The sequence below is a fragment of the Ambystoma mexicanum genome, chromosome 2p (assembly GCF_040938575.1).
Source record: "Ambystoma mexicanum isolate Mex_15411 chromosome 2p, UKY_AmexF1_1, whole genome shotgun sequence".
NCBI classification, from domain to species: domain Eukaryota; kingdom Metazoa; phylum Chordata; class Amphibia; order Caudata; family Ambystomatidae; genus Ambystoma; species Ambystoma mexicanum.
In genome coordinates, this window is record NC_090923.1 from 1,368,991,583 (window position 1) to 1,369,005,654 (window position 14,072).

The following is a 14,072-nucleotide window of genomic DNA, read 5'->3' on the forward strand; positions in this document are numbered from 1 at the left end:
ACTCACATAATATGTGAAACTTCCATCGCGTCTGTGCGTAATGCAGTCTGCAAAAACCACTGTGCTCCTGGCCGGATCTGTAGTGTCGTGAAGCTAGATGGACTTGGGAACGTCCTGCCTTATCGTCCACTACGCTATTGCGCATCCCATTCAATTCATGTCATTCATTGCTTGCTCGTTATGGGCCCTGTCCCAAGGACATTCAACAATAGAACGTTACATTTCCAGGCAGACCTGTGGGCGTCTCCTCACCGCTACTTCGCAACCAAAAATCCTGGCCTTCGAATTCCTCACTTGCAACATTACGTCGAAAAGGCTTCTGTGAACGCTTGCATTCACAATTACATCAATGTAGTGCGGCTGTGTGTCATAATGCTAACTGGCTGCAATCACAAATGGGACGCCACGCCCGTCGGTGAAGTACGATACTGTGCTGCATGAGGGTCGGCCATCGATCGAGCCCTACATACCACTGACTCTTCACAGGTATGTAAGCGGCTGCAATCATAGCATGTGTAACAATGGGAGCATAGCATGAAAATCAGTCAAAGTACATCACACTGCCATCGGGATTTGATACATGATTCCAATCCCAAGATGCCATGCGGCCAAATGCAGCCTTACGTGCGGGACGTGCTCGGCCAGAAGGGATTGCATCTGCCACAGATTCATTCAATCAGCACAGGTGGAGGCCATACAGGCCGACAGCACATATATAGCAGACCCAAACCCCTCCCACAACCACTCCCACTCCAAAATGCTACCGGCAGGACTAGCGATGTTGGGCCTGGGGCACCAGATAGCACTGCAAGTGCTACAACTACAAGAAGACGACGAACAACAACAGGTACAACAACCGGGCGCACAGGGGAGACGGAGGAGAAGGAGGAGGAGGAGGGCAAGGCAGGGTCAGCAAGGCCCACAAGCACTGCCACTACCACCACGCAGGCGGCCCGCAATCCCACGCCTCCGAGCTGATCCGTTCAACCTCACTGCTGAGCAGATCCACACCCTCTACCGTTTGGACCGGGACACCATAATCGCCATTGTGGACATGACACATGCTGACCTCGTGAGCATGATAGATAGCCCAACCGCCATCCCACCCCTACTGAAGGTGGTGTCTGTACTCCACTTCCTGGCCACAGGCACCTACCAGCACACAGTGGGACAGTTGCATGGCATTTCACAGCCACTGTTCTCACGGACACTCTCCCAAGTGCACGATGCCCTCCTGAAGCACGCCGACGACCACATCACACTACCACGCACGTACCAGGAGATTACCAACGCAAAGGTGGGATTCCATGCACTTGGCGGCATCCCGGGTTGCATTGGTGCCATCGACTGCACCCATGTTGAATTGGTTGTCCCACATGCCATGGAGGTCCAGTACCGCAACCGGAAACAATTTCATTCAATCAATGTGCAAATGGTGTGTGACTCCAACAAGATCTTTACGCATTGTTGTGCCAGATTTCCAGGATCTACCCATGATTCTATGGTCCTGAGGAACACAAGAATACCACGCTACATGGAGCGACACGCAGGGCACAGATCCTGGCTACTCGGTGAGTCTCATTCCATGCATGACATCGTGGCCCATTTGATGCGTCAATGACCTTGCAGGAGGGGGGGGGGGCTACTTAGCACTATCATTCCACTGACACCCTTTATTCGTCCCATACAGGTGATGCCGGGTATCCACTGAAGAGATGGCTCCTTACACCAATCCGGAACCCACAGAACCAGCATGAGGAGGACTACAACCATGCCCACTCACGTAGCCGTGTGGTCATTGAACAGGCATTCGGCCTACTGAAGGCTCGTTTCCGCAGCCTCAGCAGGTCTGGCGGGGCACTCATGTACAGCCATGAGAGGGTTTCTAAGATGGTCATGGCATGTGTCATGCTGCACAACATGTGCATACGTAGGAATGTGCCCATGCCCCCTGACGCTGTACTGCATGCACCTGAAGATGATGATGATGAGGGTGGGGATGTGGAGGCACCCCAGGGAGTCCATGAGGCACAGGATGCACGTGCAATCCGACAGAGCATCATAGATGCATGCTTCTAGCAACCACGCATGGTGCCTATTACACGGAAAGGGGACCTGTGGCACTGTGTGTGTGTAGTACAGGCACATAGTGGACTGTACGCCTATGAAGGCCTCGTACGCAAATATCAATGTCCACACATGTCATTGGATGATAATGAAGTGCTGTATTGTTAATGTGATTTGATTCATACACCCTATGGACCCGCCACCCAGTGAAGCCCAACACACCCCCTCCACCCTACTTCCTCCCCCCCCAACACCAGTGTCCAGATATGCATGCTGCCCGTGGGTAGACGCTATTGCAAGCCCCCTCTACGGGTATCAGGGGCACCCCTGCCCGTGGAGCGCAGGTTCCTGCCAGATCTGCGTTGGGGGCTGCCCTGGACGGAACTTGCCACGGATGACGTCTCTGCCTGCTCGCGTCCATGCATGTCTCTGAGGGTTTGTGAGAGCTCCGAGAGCACACGGCGCACAGCAGCAAGTTCAGCACAAACGTCTTTGGACGTCGCATGCAGTTCCCCCCTCAGGCTCTCGGTGCTTCTCTCCATTTGTGCTCTCAGGCTCTCGGTGCTTCTCTCCATTTCTCCCCTGAGGCTCTCACTACTTTTCTCTATTTGTGCCCTGAGTGTCTCGGTGGATGTTTCCATGGCTGCCCTGGAACCCCCGCATTCATTTGCATGGTCCTTGAGTAGCGTGGACGCTTCCTGCTGTTGCTCGATCAGCAGGTCGAGGGACTGTTGCCTCTGCTGGGCCATGGACATTTGCGGTGGTGTGACAGGGGGGCTGCTCAACACATGTTGCCTTGGCACAGGACTTGTGGGGGTTGGCCAGTCGTCGTCTTCAGGGTGCCCCTGCGTGGTTTCGTCATGGTGTAGGGGATGGAACATGCAGGGGGATTGGGAAAGGTCATGGATGGTACCTACGTCGCCAGCACTGTTTTCCGTGTCGGAGCATGCTGGCATGACAGCTGTGTCACCTATGGTGCTGCTACCACCAGAGGCAGTGCCATCAGATACGTTCTTTGGGGGGACCTGTGGTGCTGGGGTTGTGGACTTGCTGGCTGCTGGGGTGCCTGTTGCAGTCCCCTCCAGTGTGCTGGCACTTGATTCCTGCTGCTGCCGTGTCTTGATCCTTGCACCTGAGGTGGAGGCTCTTGGGACGTTGGTCCTGGCCCTCTTTGCAGGCGTGCTGGTAGGGGTGTCCTGCAGCTCGTCGTTGGTATCGGACCCTGTGGTGGAGTAAAGAGGGGCGAGCGTTAGTTATGGGTCTGTCGGATTTGGAATGGCAACGTGTCAAATGCATTGGGGTGGTACATGAGGCTGATATGGGACTGGGCCTTGGAGGTGGTCTCATTTTCGTGTGGATTGAGGATGCATTCATTTGGCTGCCTGCAGTTAGGGGGTGCATGCTGCACATGTAGGGGTTGTTTATGGCATCTTGATTAATTTGTTTATTCATTCTGACTTTTAGAGGGCGCTGTCAGGGCAAAGTATGTATTGCACTATGGGGTCACATGGTACTGCACATGTTCGTGGTTTGTGGATTTCGCATTGTTTCTCTTGGCAAACCTACCTGATTCTCCGGATGTCGGCACTCCTTTCTCCATCCCTCCGACTCCCTCTATGCTCTCCATTCCTATGGTGGAGGCGCAGATCTCCTCCCAGGGGGTCAACTTGATGGGCGACTCTGATCCCCCCCCGGTAGCTGTGGCGATGTTCCTGTTCGCAGAAAGTATGCTGCGTACGCGGATCCGCAGGTCGTCCCACCGCTTGCGACATTGCTGTGGCGTGCGGGGTGTTGTCCCCACCGCACTTACGCGCTGTGCCACAAGGGCCCATATGGCCTTCTTGTTGGCAAGGGCCGTCCTGGTCATTTGACTGGAGAAGACGACGGCGGCATTTTCCTGCAGGGTCTCGGTCAGCACGGTCAGTTCCTCTCGGGAGAAGTGGACCTGCCGCTTGCGATCACACGCTTTCTTGGCTACCTTTCCCATATTTATTTTTTGAACTGGGGTTGCTAACGGGTTGGGATGTGTGTCAGGGTCGGATTTTTAATGGTTGTGTTGGGATTCGGATTTTATAGTTGTGCGGCGTGCTGTTTCCCGTTCCGGCCACATGCTTTTACTTCCGTTTCCGTATATTTACGGTGCCCGTAATTTGCGGTGCCCGCTCATTACGGTGCCCGCTCATTACGGTGACCGCTAAGATGGGTGGCGGTATTGCACCTGGTGCAGCGTACGGCGGCGGTAAGGGCCGTTTTGGGGTCATTTCCGCCATCGCAGCCTTTCGGATTCCGCCATGGCGTAATGCTCGTGCCCGATGGGTCGTAATTAGCCGCACTTTGCTCCTTCGTGCAATGGCGGAAACGCTATTTACGCTGTTGCGGTCCGGTCAGTCAATTTCCGCAAGGGTCGTAATGAGGGCCAAAGTAATATTAAATTATTAAGATCTGTATACTACAAGGTATGTTGTTGCAACACTAATAGAACATTACTATGAACTACTATGAACATCCCCTCGCAAAAAGTGTACGTCATTTAGTCATAATATACTTTTCAGATTTCACCTAATAACCTTCCTAGATGACACATGTACTTGATCAAGGATCACTGTGCAAAACATACAGATTGTAATGTTCCCCTCAAACATTTTTTAATGTATTCTGCGTTAGGGAGGAGGTGTAACGTTAGAACTGAAATCAGAAAAGTTTGAAACAGTGCACGGTCATATGCATTTCACTGTCTAATAATATCCTTTGTAGAATTTACTTTCATTCTTGCAAGGGAACTGTAAGTACGCATACCTCATAGTCTGGACCAGTTGCAAAGCAGGAAGTTATTGTAGTCGAAGTTCCAGCATCCGCCTGTAACATAGTACTTGTTTTAGTACGGATGAAAATGGCGAAATGGAACTGAGACAATGAGTTGCAGACAATGGTACACCCATACATCATCACTTTGAGGGTCTGTGCTTCCATCAGTGTGCTCTACGAAAAAAAGGGACATGTCAAGCAAACGATTACGAAAACATTATGCTTCTTTTAAAGGGCACTATGTCATTGTTTTCTAGTGGTCATAATTCCATGATTTATTAGAGGCTCCAGAAAGCGGGGACAGATGTAGTGTAGTAAAAATTCAGTACAATCTGGTAACTATGCAAACTCTAGTAAGACACATTTTAAGTAAATGTACACCGAAAGCACCAATCCATTCATGACGTTACCTTTTGAATACCCTACCCTAATTAGATTGAGAGATCCTAGATAACACTTATTTATGTAGACCATCTCCTACATAACAAAAGACACAGCTAATTCATCAACCAGGACTCACCTGAGACATTGAGTTGGAATTGCATTTGGAAGCAATTTCAGAAAAATTCTGGGTCGACGCTTTTTTGTGTACTTCGATTGTTCGTACTTATCGTCGGTAAAGTGCAGGCTGCAGATGCGGAATCGATTAGCCCTCACATCCTTCAAGACATTCTGCTCTACTTTTAATCTCGTCCACCAGAAAACCACAATATTTAACCCATCTTCTTATTAAATCAATATCCTTCGGGAATGTATGTAGCACTGTACCCAGACTTTTGGCATGGCTCCTAGAAGGGCAACCGAAAACCATACAAGCAGGCATTCTTGAAAAGTCTATAAGGTTTGTATAAAAAAAACAAAATAAAAAAATTATACTGTATGCATGTGATTGATGGAATTATATCACAGCTTTCTATGCAATATTTGTTTTAGTCAAATAAAGAAAGCCTGTGTAACCTAGTCGAATGAACATTGCAATAACTTTCTTACAGAATTGATTGGTAAACCGCAAATCATAACTTGTTACTCGTCCGTTGAATGTACTTTCATGCATCAAAAGGAAACATGCTTACAGACATGGACCACGAAAGATGCCATTCTATTACAATGGACACTGATGCAATGTGCTATTTATTGAGATGAAAATACTTGCAACATTAGACATTGGTGAAGTCATTGAGATAAATTAACATTACAATACTGGGTACATCCAGTGGAAATAGAACATTTGAGATCAGCAATCGATGAATATAGAGAAGTAAATAGGTGACCTACCATTACCTGGACGAAGAAACAAGCTGATTCAGCAAGCAGGGGAGCAAGTAGCCGGGGAACAGGTAGCACGATAAAGAGATACCTTGCACAGCTCAGAGATGTTCTCCTGTAAAATGTTAAGGTGTTTATAAAGGATTAGAAATGTGGGTGTGTATGTGAGTGTGTGATGTCTTTGTGGCAGGGTCTTGAATAGGGGGGCCTGTAGACACTGTCATTGATACTGGAGGGGGGATGGATGGGCATGAGCCGAGCGCAAAAGGCCGGGAACACTGCTGAATGGAGTCACACTTATGTGGATGGCAGGGGCAGGGCCTTGAAGGGGGGAGTCCTGAGACACTGGGTCTGGGGAGGCCATGAAAACAATGGTCACCGTGCAGAAGAACCCTTTTGAAGTGTACGTGGCGTTTGGGACCTTGGCCGTTCCCATCCTCCCAGCCCCCTTGCGAGTGCATGGCCACAGGTGTGAAGGTGTGAACTGCCATCGATACTGGGGGGGGGGGGTGGATGGGCATGAGGCGAGCGCAAAAGGCCTGGAACACTGCTGAAGGGAGACACACTTATGTGGATTGCAGGGGAGGGGTCTTGAAGAGGGGGCCTGGAGACACTGGGTCTTGGTAGGCCATGAGAACAATGGTCACCGTGCAGAAGAGCCCTTTTGAAGTGTACATGGTATTTGGCACCTTAGCCGTTCCAACCCACCTACAACCAGAGTGTGGTATAATGGAGTGGGGGTGGATTTATGCGGACGAGGTGAGCGTAAAAGGGCACCAACCATTCTTTTACGTCCCTCATAAATGAGTGAGCGTGTTCTTGATTCACTGAAAAAAATGAAACAACTATTTGTATATGGTCATTTGTATTTTATTTAGTTTGGTGATGTTGATGGATCAAAAAAACCTATAAATTGTATACTTGAGGTTGCAGCACAGTGTGTGAAAATCTCCTCTACTGTCCGCTGTCACTGGGGAATTTGGCGCAAATGGCTCCAACAACACAGGCCGGTATTACTCTTCGAACGCAGAACCCAACCCTCCCATAAAGCTTCCATGTAAATGAATGGTAGGCCACCGGCCTGTACGACCTGTGGAAGTGAAACATACATACTGTGATTAAATGAACCTGATAAGTGTACAAACCTTAATTGAAAATGCACCCTGTATTCTATGGCATAGTTGCCCGTACAAAGGTTACTTCATGTATAAATGAACTTGGGCTTTGAAATCTTGACACATTACAAAAGTGAACACCCAATCAATCCATAACGTTTGGGGGCACAGAGAAATATTGTTTCTTAGTTGAATGTGAAAGACACGTAAAATGAACACTCTGATTTTCCAAAAGCGCGAGAAATATATTCAATTTGCAGACTACATTCATTTGGTCAGTGATTGATCAAAGTTACGACAATATAGGAGTCAAACATGAAATGTTAGTTGTCTCAGTGTTCAAAATGACATAACACCTAGAGTACACTTACTCATTACTTGGATTGCGAGGGTGAACTATTGCGCGAAGTTCGTGCATAAGCACCATCATAATCCTCAACACGGACCTTGTGAGGCAGGCTGCCTTGAAGTCATGCTTCTTGGTAACTCATAGCGGTGGTGTGTCTCCTTCGGATATGTAGGCCAAGCATCCAGAGTTTTCTTGGCAGCAGCAGTTCTCCACCTCGATTGGCATGACCTTGCATCGATTGCAGGTACACCAAGTGGAAATGTCTTCCATGCGACTAGGCTCAGGCTCATGATCCAGTGTTTCATCTTCCCAACTATCGTTCCATTCCCCATCGTTTCCGCATCTTTCTCTTTCAATTACTTCCTTTGCGGAATACTCAAGCTCTTACTGGTAGGGCTGTATTGTTGCCATTATACAACAACATTTTTAAATGAAACGCAAGTAACGATTAAAATCAATAGTAATACTATTGTAAGTATCTGTTCGCAGGGGCTTCGTGCAATGAAGATAGCTGAACAGAGCAGAAACGAGCCACACACAATCAAAAATAAAAACACCGAAACGATTGAAAAAGCAACTCTGATGTTGTCTGATGAGAAGGGGTCTGTTTATATAGAGGAAAAGGCGTCCAGCCATTTCTATGGCGACAGGTCAATAGCTTGCGCACAGAGAACCTTGATAGGAGACGTGCATTGGCATTGTGAAGTGATGTCAGCTTCAGGGGTGGGTGATATGACTTAGTACCGGGAGGGCACTTGAACCCGTTGTTTCGCATGTGTAAAAGTGAGGAAAACTAAGGTAAAATGCATAGGATTTTTTTTTTTACGATCGATCACAGTATGCTTAAAAACACATGTCCGAACGCTTGGAACAATAACATTTTTGAGAACACTATCCCTTTAATACAAAGATATGCTTAGTCACTTCTTATTGCACTCATGTTTCATCTGGTAATGCAGAAAGAATAATCCATTAAAAAAAGGTAACAAAAACAGGTAATCTCTAAAATGTAGAGAAACTGTAAAAATATGTAGAATCCAGCACAATACGTTATAGTGTGCTTTTATATAAGGCACCAATGAAGTAGAGAAATAATTCTGGTCAATCCGAGTCCTACCTATAACTGAAGAATTCTTATAAACGGTCTACGTTATAGCCACCTCCTCTTTTTGAGTGTATGAATGCATGTGTGCCCGTTTGTGTATGCATGCATGCCTGTTTGCCTGTACATTTTCAGTTTTCTGTACAATAATCCCCCGCCTTCTTGGGCCTACATCGGTTGCTAGATCCCTTCACAGGGGCACCCATGTTCCCTAGAAGTGCTGAAATGCTCCTCCTTCTGTTCTATTGCTCTTTCCCTGCAGTGGACAATGATGCTCAGATAAAGAGAGAGAAAATGAGAGAGGGGCATTTAACTTTGTGAGGCAAGTCACAAAGTAGTACTTCTAATGATTGCTCAGTTCTGCCTGACAATGATTTGAAATCTCTGCTCGCTCTCCGGAGGTAAGAGGTAAAGGGGTGTGCGGTTCCAGGCTGTGTAGAAATCCATGTCTCTTGTTTGGCTCTCCTTGGCCACTGAGGAGGCAGTGTCTCACATGGAACCTCGAGTGCAGTGTGTCAGTTTTGCATTCACTTTCCCAATGTTCTCTAGGAACTCTGACCACAAGTTCCAGCATGTAGTGTTTTTTCTTATGTTGCAATGCTCAGTGCTTAACTTCATCTGGGTTTGGCCTGGGTGATCAATCCTGTGGTATTCTATCCTTCTCGCTGCTGGCGTCTGTGCACAAACTCTCGAGGTCAGTTCCGTCCACCACTCTCTCTTTCTGCCTGGTCTGAGTTGTGTTACCTCCACGTCCCTCTTTCGCATCCCAGCACTTACCTATGAGGTAGTTTACCTCTCCTCAGGAACCCCTTTTCACTTTGTATTCTTCTTTGCCCTGTCCCCATAGCCCTCTTCCTTCCACCATGAACAGTTGAAAAATGTTCCTGGCTCTGGCAGGGACCCCATTGGCTGTTCTCTGCCGCCTTCCTTCACGTTCTTCATGGCCAGAGACTCAGCTTGACCTGATGGGCGGGAGATCCCTTGTCTGGTGCCCATTAAACCTGGAGACCCTGTTGGGTGAGGTGGTTCCGGTTGAGCCGTCACACAACTCAACATCTCCTGGCGCCCCTGTCAAGCAATGGACGCCAGTTGAGCAGATCCTCACATGGTTGGGAGGACCGTGGAGACACAGAGACCGCAGAATAAGTGATTGGAGGCTAAAGTCTGCAGCTTGCTGGGCAACCAAGGGAGGTGTCTGAGGCTCGAGCAGGCCTGGGTTGCTAAGCAACCAGAGCACTTCTGACTAGGACTGCGGGCAGGCTACCTCCATATAAAAACACGGGGAGAGTAGCAATGGCGCTGGTTCTACTGTGTGGATGCTGCTGTGTCAGAGGTCTCTAACATATTAACAGCTGCTATGGGTAAACATACAGGATAAAAGACACCATGCAAAGCCTATGACTCCCTCCCTCTCCCGCTCCACTTTTCCTACAAGATCCCATAAAACGACAAGACAGGAGAGGTTTCTGAAGAGATACTGCTGAAAATTTTCAAGAAATCCCTAAAGGAGGAAGGCATTAGAAGCAGGAGCAAGCACAGCTGTGTCTTACCTTCCTCCTCGCCATAGTTATAATCCTACTCCTCCAGCTCTACTGAGGACTCCCTTTCCTTGCATAGTAAGAATGTAAGGGGAAAATACCTGGACAAAGAATCAGTAGCCAATGTCCTGATTCAGGTGGCCCATTACTCACAGAAAAAGGAAATATTCATGGAGTGGTAAGATGTCATGCGGCACCGGCCGTGGTCGCTGTGGTCGTCATGGAGACTGATGCCACGGCTAACCAGCACCATTTCCTCCCCCAACATGGTGCTGCTTGGTGTTGCAGGAAAGCGTTCAGCGTACTCTAGTTCTTTATCCACGGCGCTGAACGCTGTCCCTGTTTCCGGCTGCATCGACCTATCTCACACTGGCAAACGCATCTCTGCGCGTCTCAACGCTCTGTATTCTACCCAGCTCAGCGCATTGTAAATTCTATTCGCCATTGATTCCTTCTTCTCCTGGGCCCCTTCTGTTTCCCTTGCCCATTAATTCCCTGTAGTTTTCTCTTTGGTTGTCATTCGTTTTTCCTGTGTTGTGATTCTCCCGGTTCCTTCTGTATTTCTCCTTGCTGGATTGGGGATCCTTTGCCTTCGTTTTTTCCCCAACTGCATCTGGATTCTCAAGAACTTCGTTTACTTTTTCCAACAAATTCCTGGTGTATCACGTTCTGAACTTCTGGTCTCCTGCTACTGGCAAGAAAACTCCTGCATGATTTTTTGTTCCACCCCTTTTGTGGAGGTTCCTTTTCCATGTACTTTGGAAGTCTGCCCCGGGGGTCACCTAGCCTGGGTTGGTGCCATTCAGGCAGGGTGGCGTCCGGAGAGTAATTCCTCTACCTGCATGACATAAGATCTAAACAGAAGTCTCGTAAAGGATCATCTTCCGGCAAGTCATCTCTAAAGAAGCCCCAGGTGAGCTATCTTCCTGAAACTGACAGACTGAGACACCAAACAACCACCAAGCCAGAGAAGATTGATCCTATTCAGGACCTGTTTAGAGGCATGCATGAATTAGGTACAGAAGTACAGAATTTAAAAGCAGAAAATGCAGCACTGCGTCAGCTAGTGCTGACCAGGGAAGTTCTAACGCAAGAAAGTCCGGCTCTGGGTACATCCTTGGAAAAAAATGATGGCTCACCACCGATGTTACGGCAGTTTCTGGACTCCTGCCTGATACATTTCACCTTCAAGCTGCATTTATTTGCCTCTGATAGAGCTAAGGTGGGTTTCATCATATCCCATTTGTCAGGTAATGCCATGACCTGGGCTACACCGATGCTGGCTACAGGAGACCCTTTACTGGATGACTATGCAGCTTTCCTTGGATCCTTTAGAGCCATGTTTGATTGACCCGATATGGTATACATGGCTCAGGAGAAGTTGTTGGACTTTCAGCAGGGATCCCAAGACATGCTAACCTATGTTACTAAGTTCAAGCAACTAGGAAAGGAAGCAGATTGGTCTTCTGATGCATGCGTTACGCTCTTTAGGCGTGGACTGAATGAGGATGCAAAAGACAAACTAGCCAGAGTCGCCCGATCATACTCCTTCCAAGCTCTTCTCGACCTGCAGATTGGCCTTCGTATACAAGAAAGGAAATCAGAGAAATGACGGCATCAAACTCCTTTCCAAAGGCCCTCTGTGAACCTTCCTCCTCTGAACTCTGGATCTACAGCTATGGCTGAACCTGAACCTATGCAGTTAGGAACACTTTGTGGCCCTTTGACCCGGGAAGAGAGTGCTTGCAGAGTCGAGCAGGGCCTTTGTCTGTATTGCGCCTCCCCGAACCATATGGTGAGGAATTGCCCAATAGCACCCCCCCAGGCGTTTGGGACACACCAGCTCCTGTCCCTGAAAGGAGCGCAGGACCGGGAGATCAGGCATAGCTCTGCTTCATCCTTGCATAATGATCCCACTTCAAGGATCGCTTTAGTGATTTTTCAGATTGTAATTGTAATTGTTTATTTGTAAAACGCTTATATACAAGTGAAGTGCTTCAAAGCACTTCAAGGCAGGAATGGAACAAGGTTTTATCATCGTCATTCTTATGCCTAGAAGAATCTGAATGATCTAACATCAATAGCTAGCATGGGGGGGAAACATACAAGACAAAAAGGTATTGGTCGACAATGCGCCAATGCATGCAGGCAAAGCCAGTAAGGGAGGGGAGATAGAGGAGGACATGATAGACAAGCATGCTAAGCCTAGTACATACAAGGTTGTGCGAGTGCGCAGACAGAAGTGTGAGGGAGGTGACAGGGACAAGTGTGCCCAGCCCACAGGGACCGGGATTAGGGGGTGCTACTCTCATGGAACGTATTCCGAGTGCAGTAGTATAAGGCAGAGTGCAGAGGCCCGTAAGCAAGTGCAAGACTAGCGGGGGTGCCTGGGACCTGTGAGGCTCTGGAGGTGGACCAGACAACCAGTCAGCTGACTGAACTGGTTGGGGATGAGAATGAAGGAGGGAAGCAGGAAAGAGGAAGGAGGAGGTTAACAAGGGAGAGGGAGAGAGAAAGAGGAAGTCTTGAGACGTTTCAACATGGAACCTGCGTCAGTACAAGCGCTGGTGGATTGTGGAGCAATGGGTCTCTATTTAGATGGTGCTTGGGCAGAACGCCATATGATTCCTTGCGAAGACAAGACCCAAATACAAACAGTGGAAGGAATTGATGGCAGGCCGCTGTCCTCTAGTCCAATCATAGAGCAAACCAAACCTTTCACTCTCTTGATCAACCATCATAGAGAAGAGATCAATTTTGATATCATAAAGGCGGCCCACTACCCAGTGGTTCTTGGCATGCCCTGGTTACAGAAATATAGTCCATTCATCAACAGGTCTTCGGGAACACTCTTTCTTGGTTTAGAGTTTTGTATGAATCATTGTCTTCATTATCAACATGAACTTGACCTAGATACTTCTGTCAAAGTTGAGAACAAGCAGGCGGTGTCTCTTTCACATGTCAAGCAAGTGCCTACTGAATACCAGGAATTTGCTGATGTCTTCTTAGATTACAGAGAAAAACAACAGCCAAACCATTATCCAGAAGACTGTGCCATTGAGACTGCACCGAACACCATCATACCCTTTGGTCGAATGTTTATCCTTTCCACTCTTGAGAAGAGCGCTCTCTGGGAATATCTCAACTCCTATTAGTGAGAAACCGGAGGCATTTCTCCAAGGCTATTCCCGGGGATCCTTTGTTCAGGTGGCCAGGGGAGGGCCATCGCTCTTGGATGCCAACCCTGAGGGCGGGCGAGCGAGGCGGATCACCTGGGCAGGGGATACTTGGAGACTATGGGAGACAATTTCTTGGGCGAGACATGGTATTCCTCCTGTTCCGATACACCTCTGCCCGACATCCCCTCAGTTGTCATGAGATATTGTCAGCAGAGTCCCATCATATCTCAATACCTTTCTGTAATCTCCTAGGCTTAAGACAATCTGGCTTTAGACCACTTCCCGGCACAGAAACTGTCCTGATAGATTTGAAACTACAAATTGATCAAATCAAAGATAACAGGCAATGAGCCTTACTTCTACTTCTAGACCTGTCAGCTGTGTTTGATTTAGTCGACCAAGAAATCCTTTGTGAACACCTATCATCCGTGGCTAACTTCTCCCAAGAAGTCTCAGACTGGATCCAATCTTTTCTCTGTAACAGATCAATGAGAGTCTTCTCTCCGTGCACTGCTGCTGATCCAACACCCATTACATGTGGAGTACAACAAGGTTCCTGTGTCTCACTGATCATGTACAACATATTTACCAGGTCCCTGTTTGATGACTTGGACCATCTGGGTGTCATCTACACTAACTATGCAGATGACA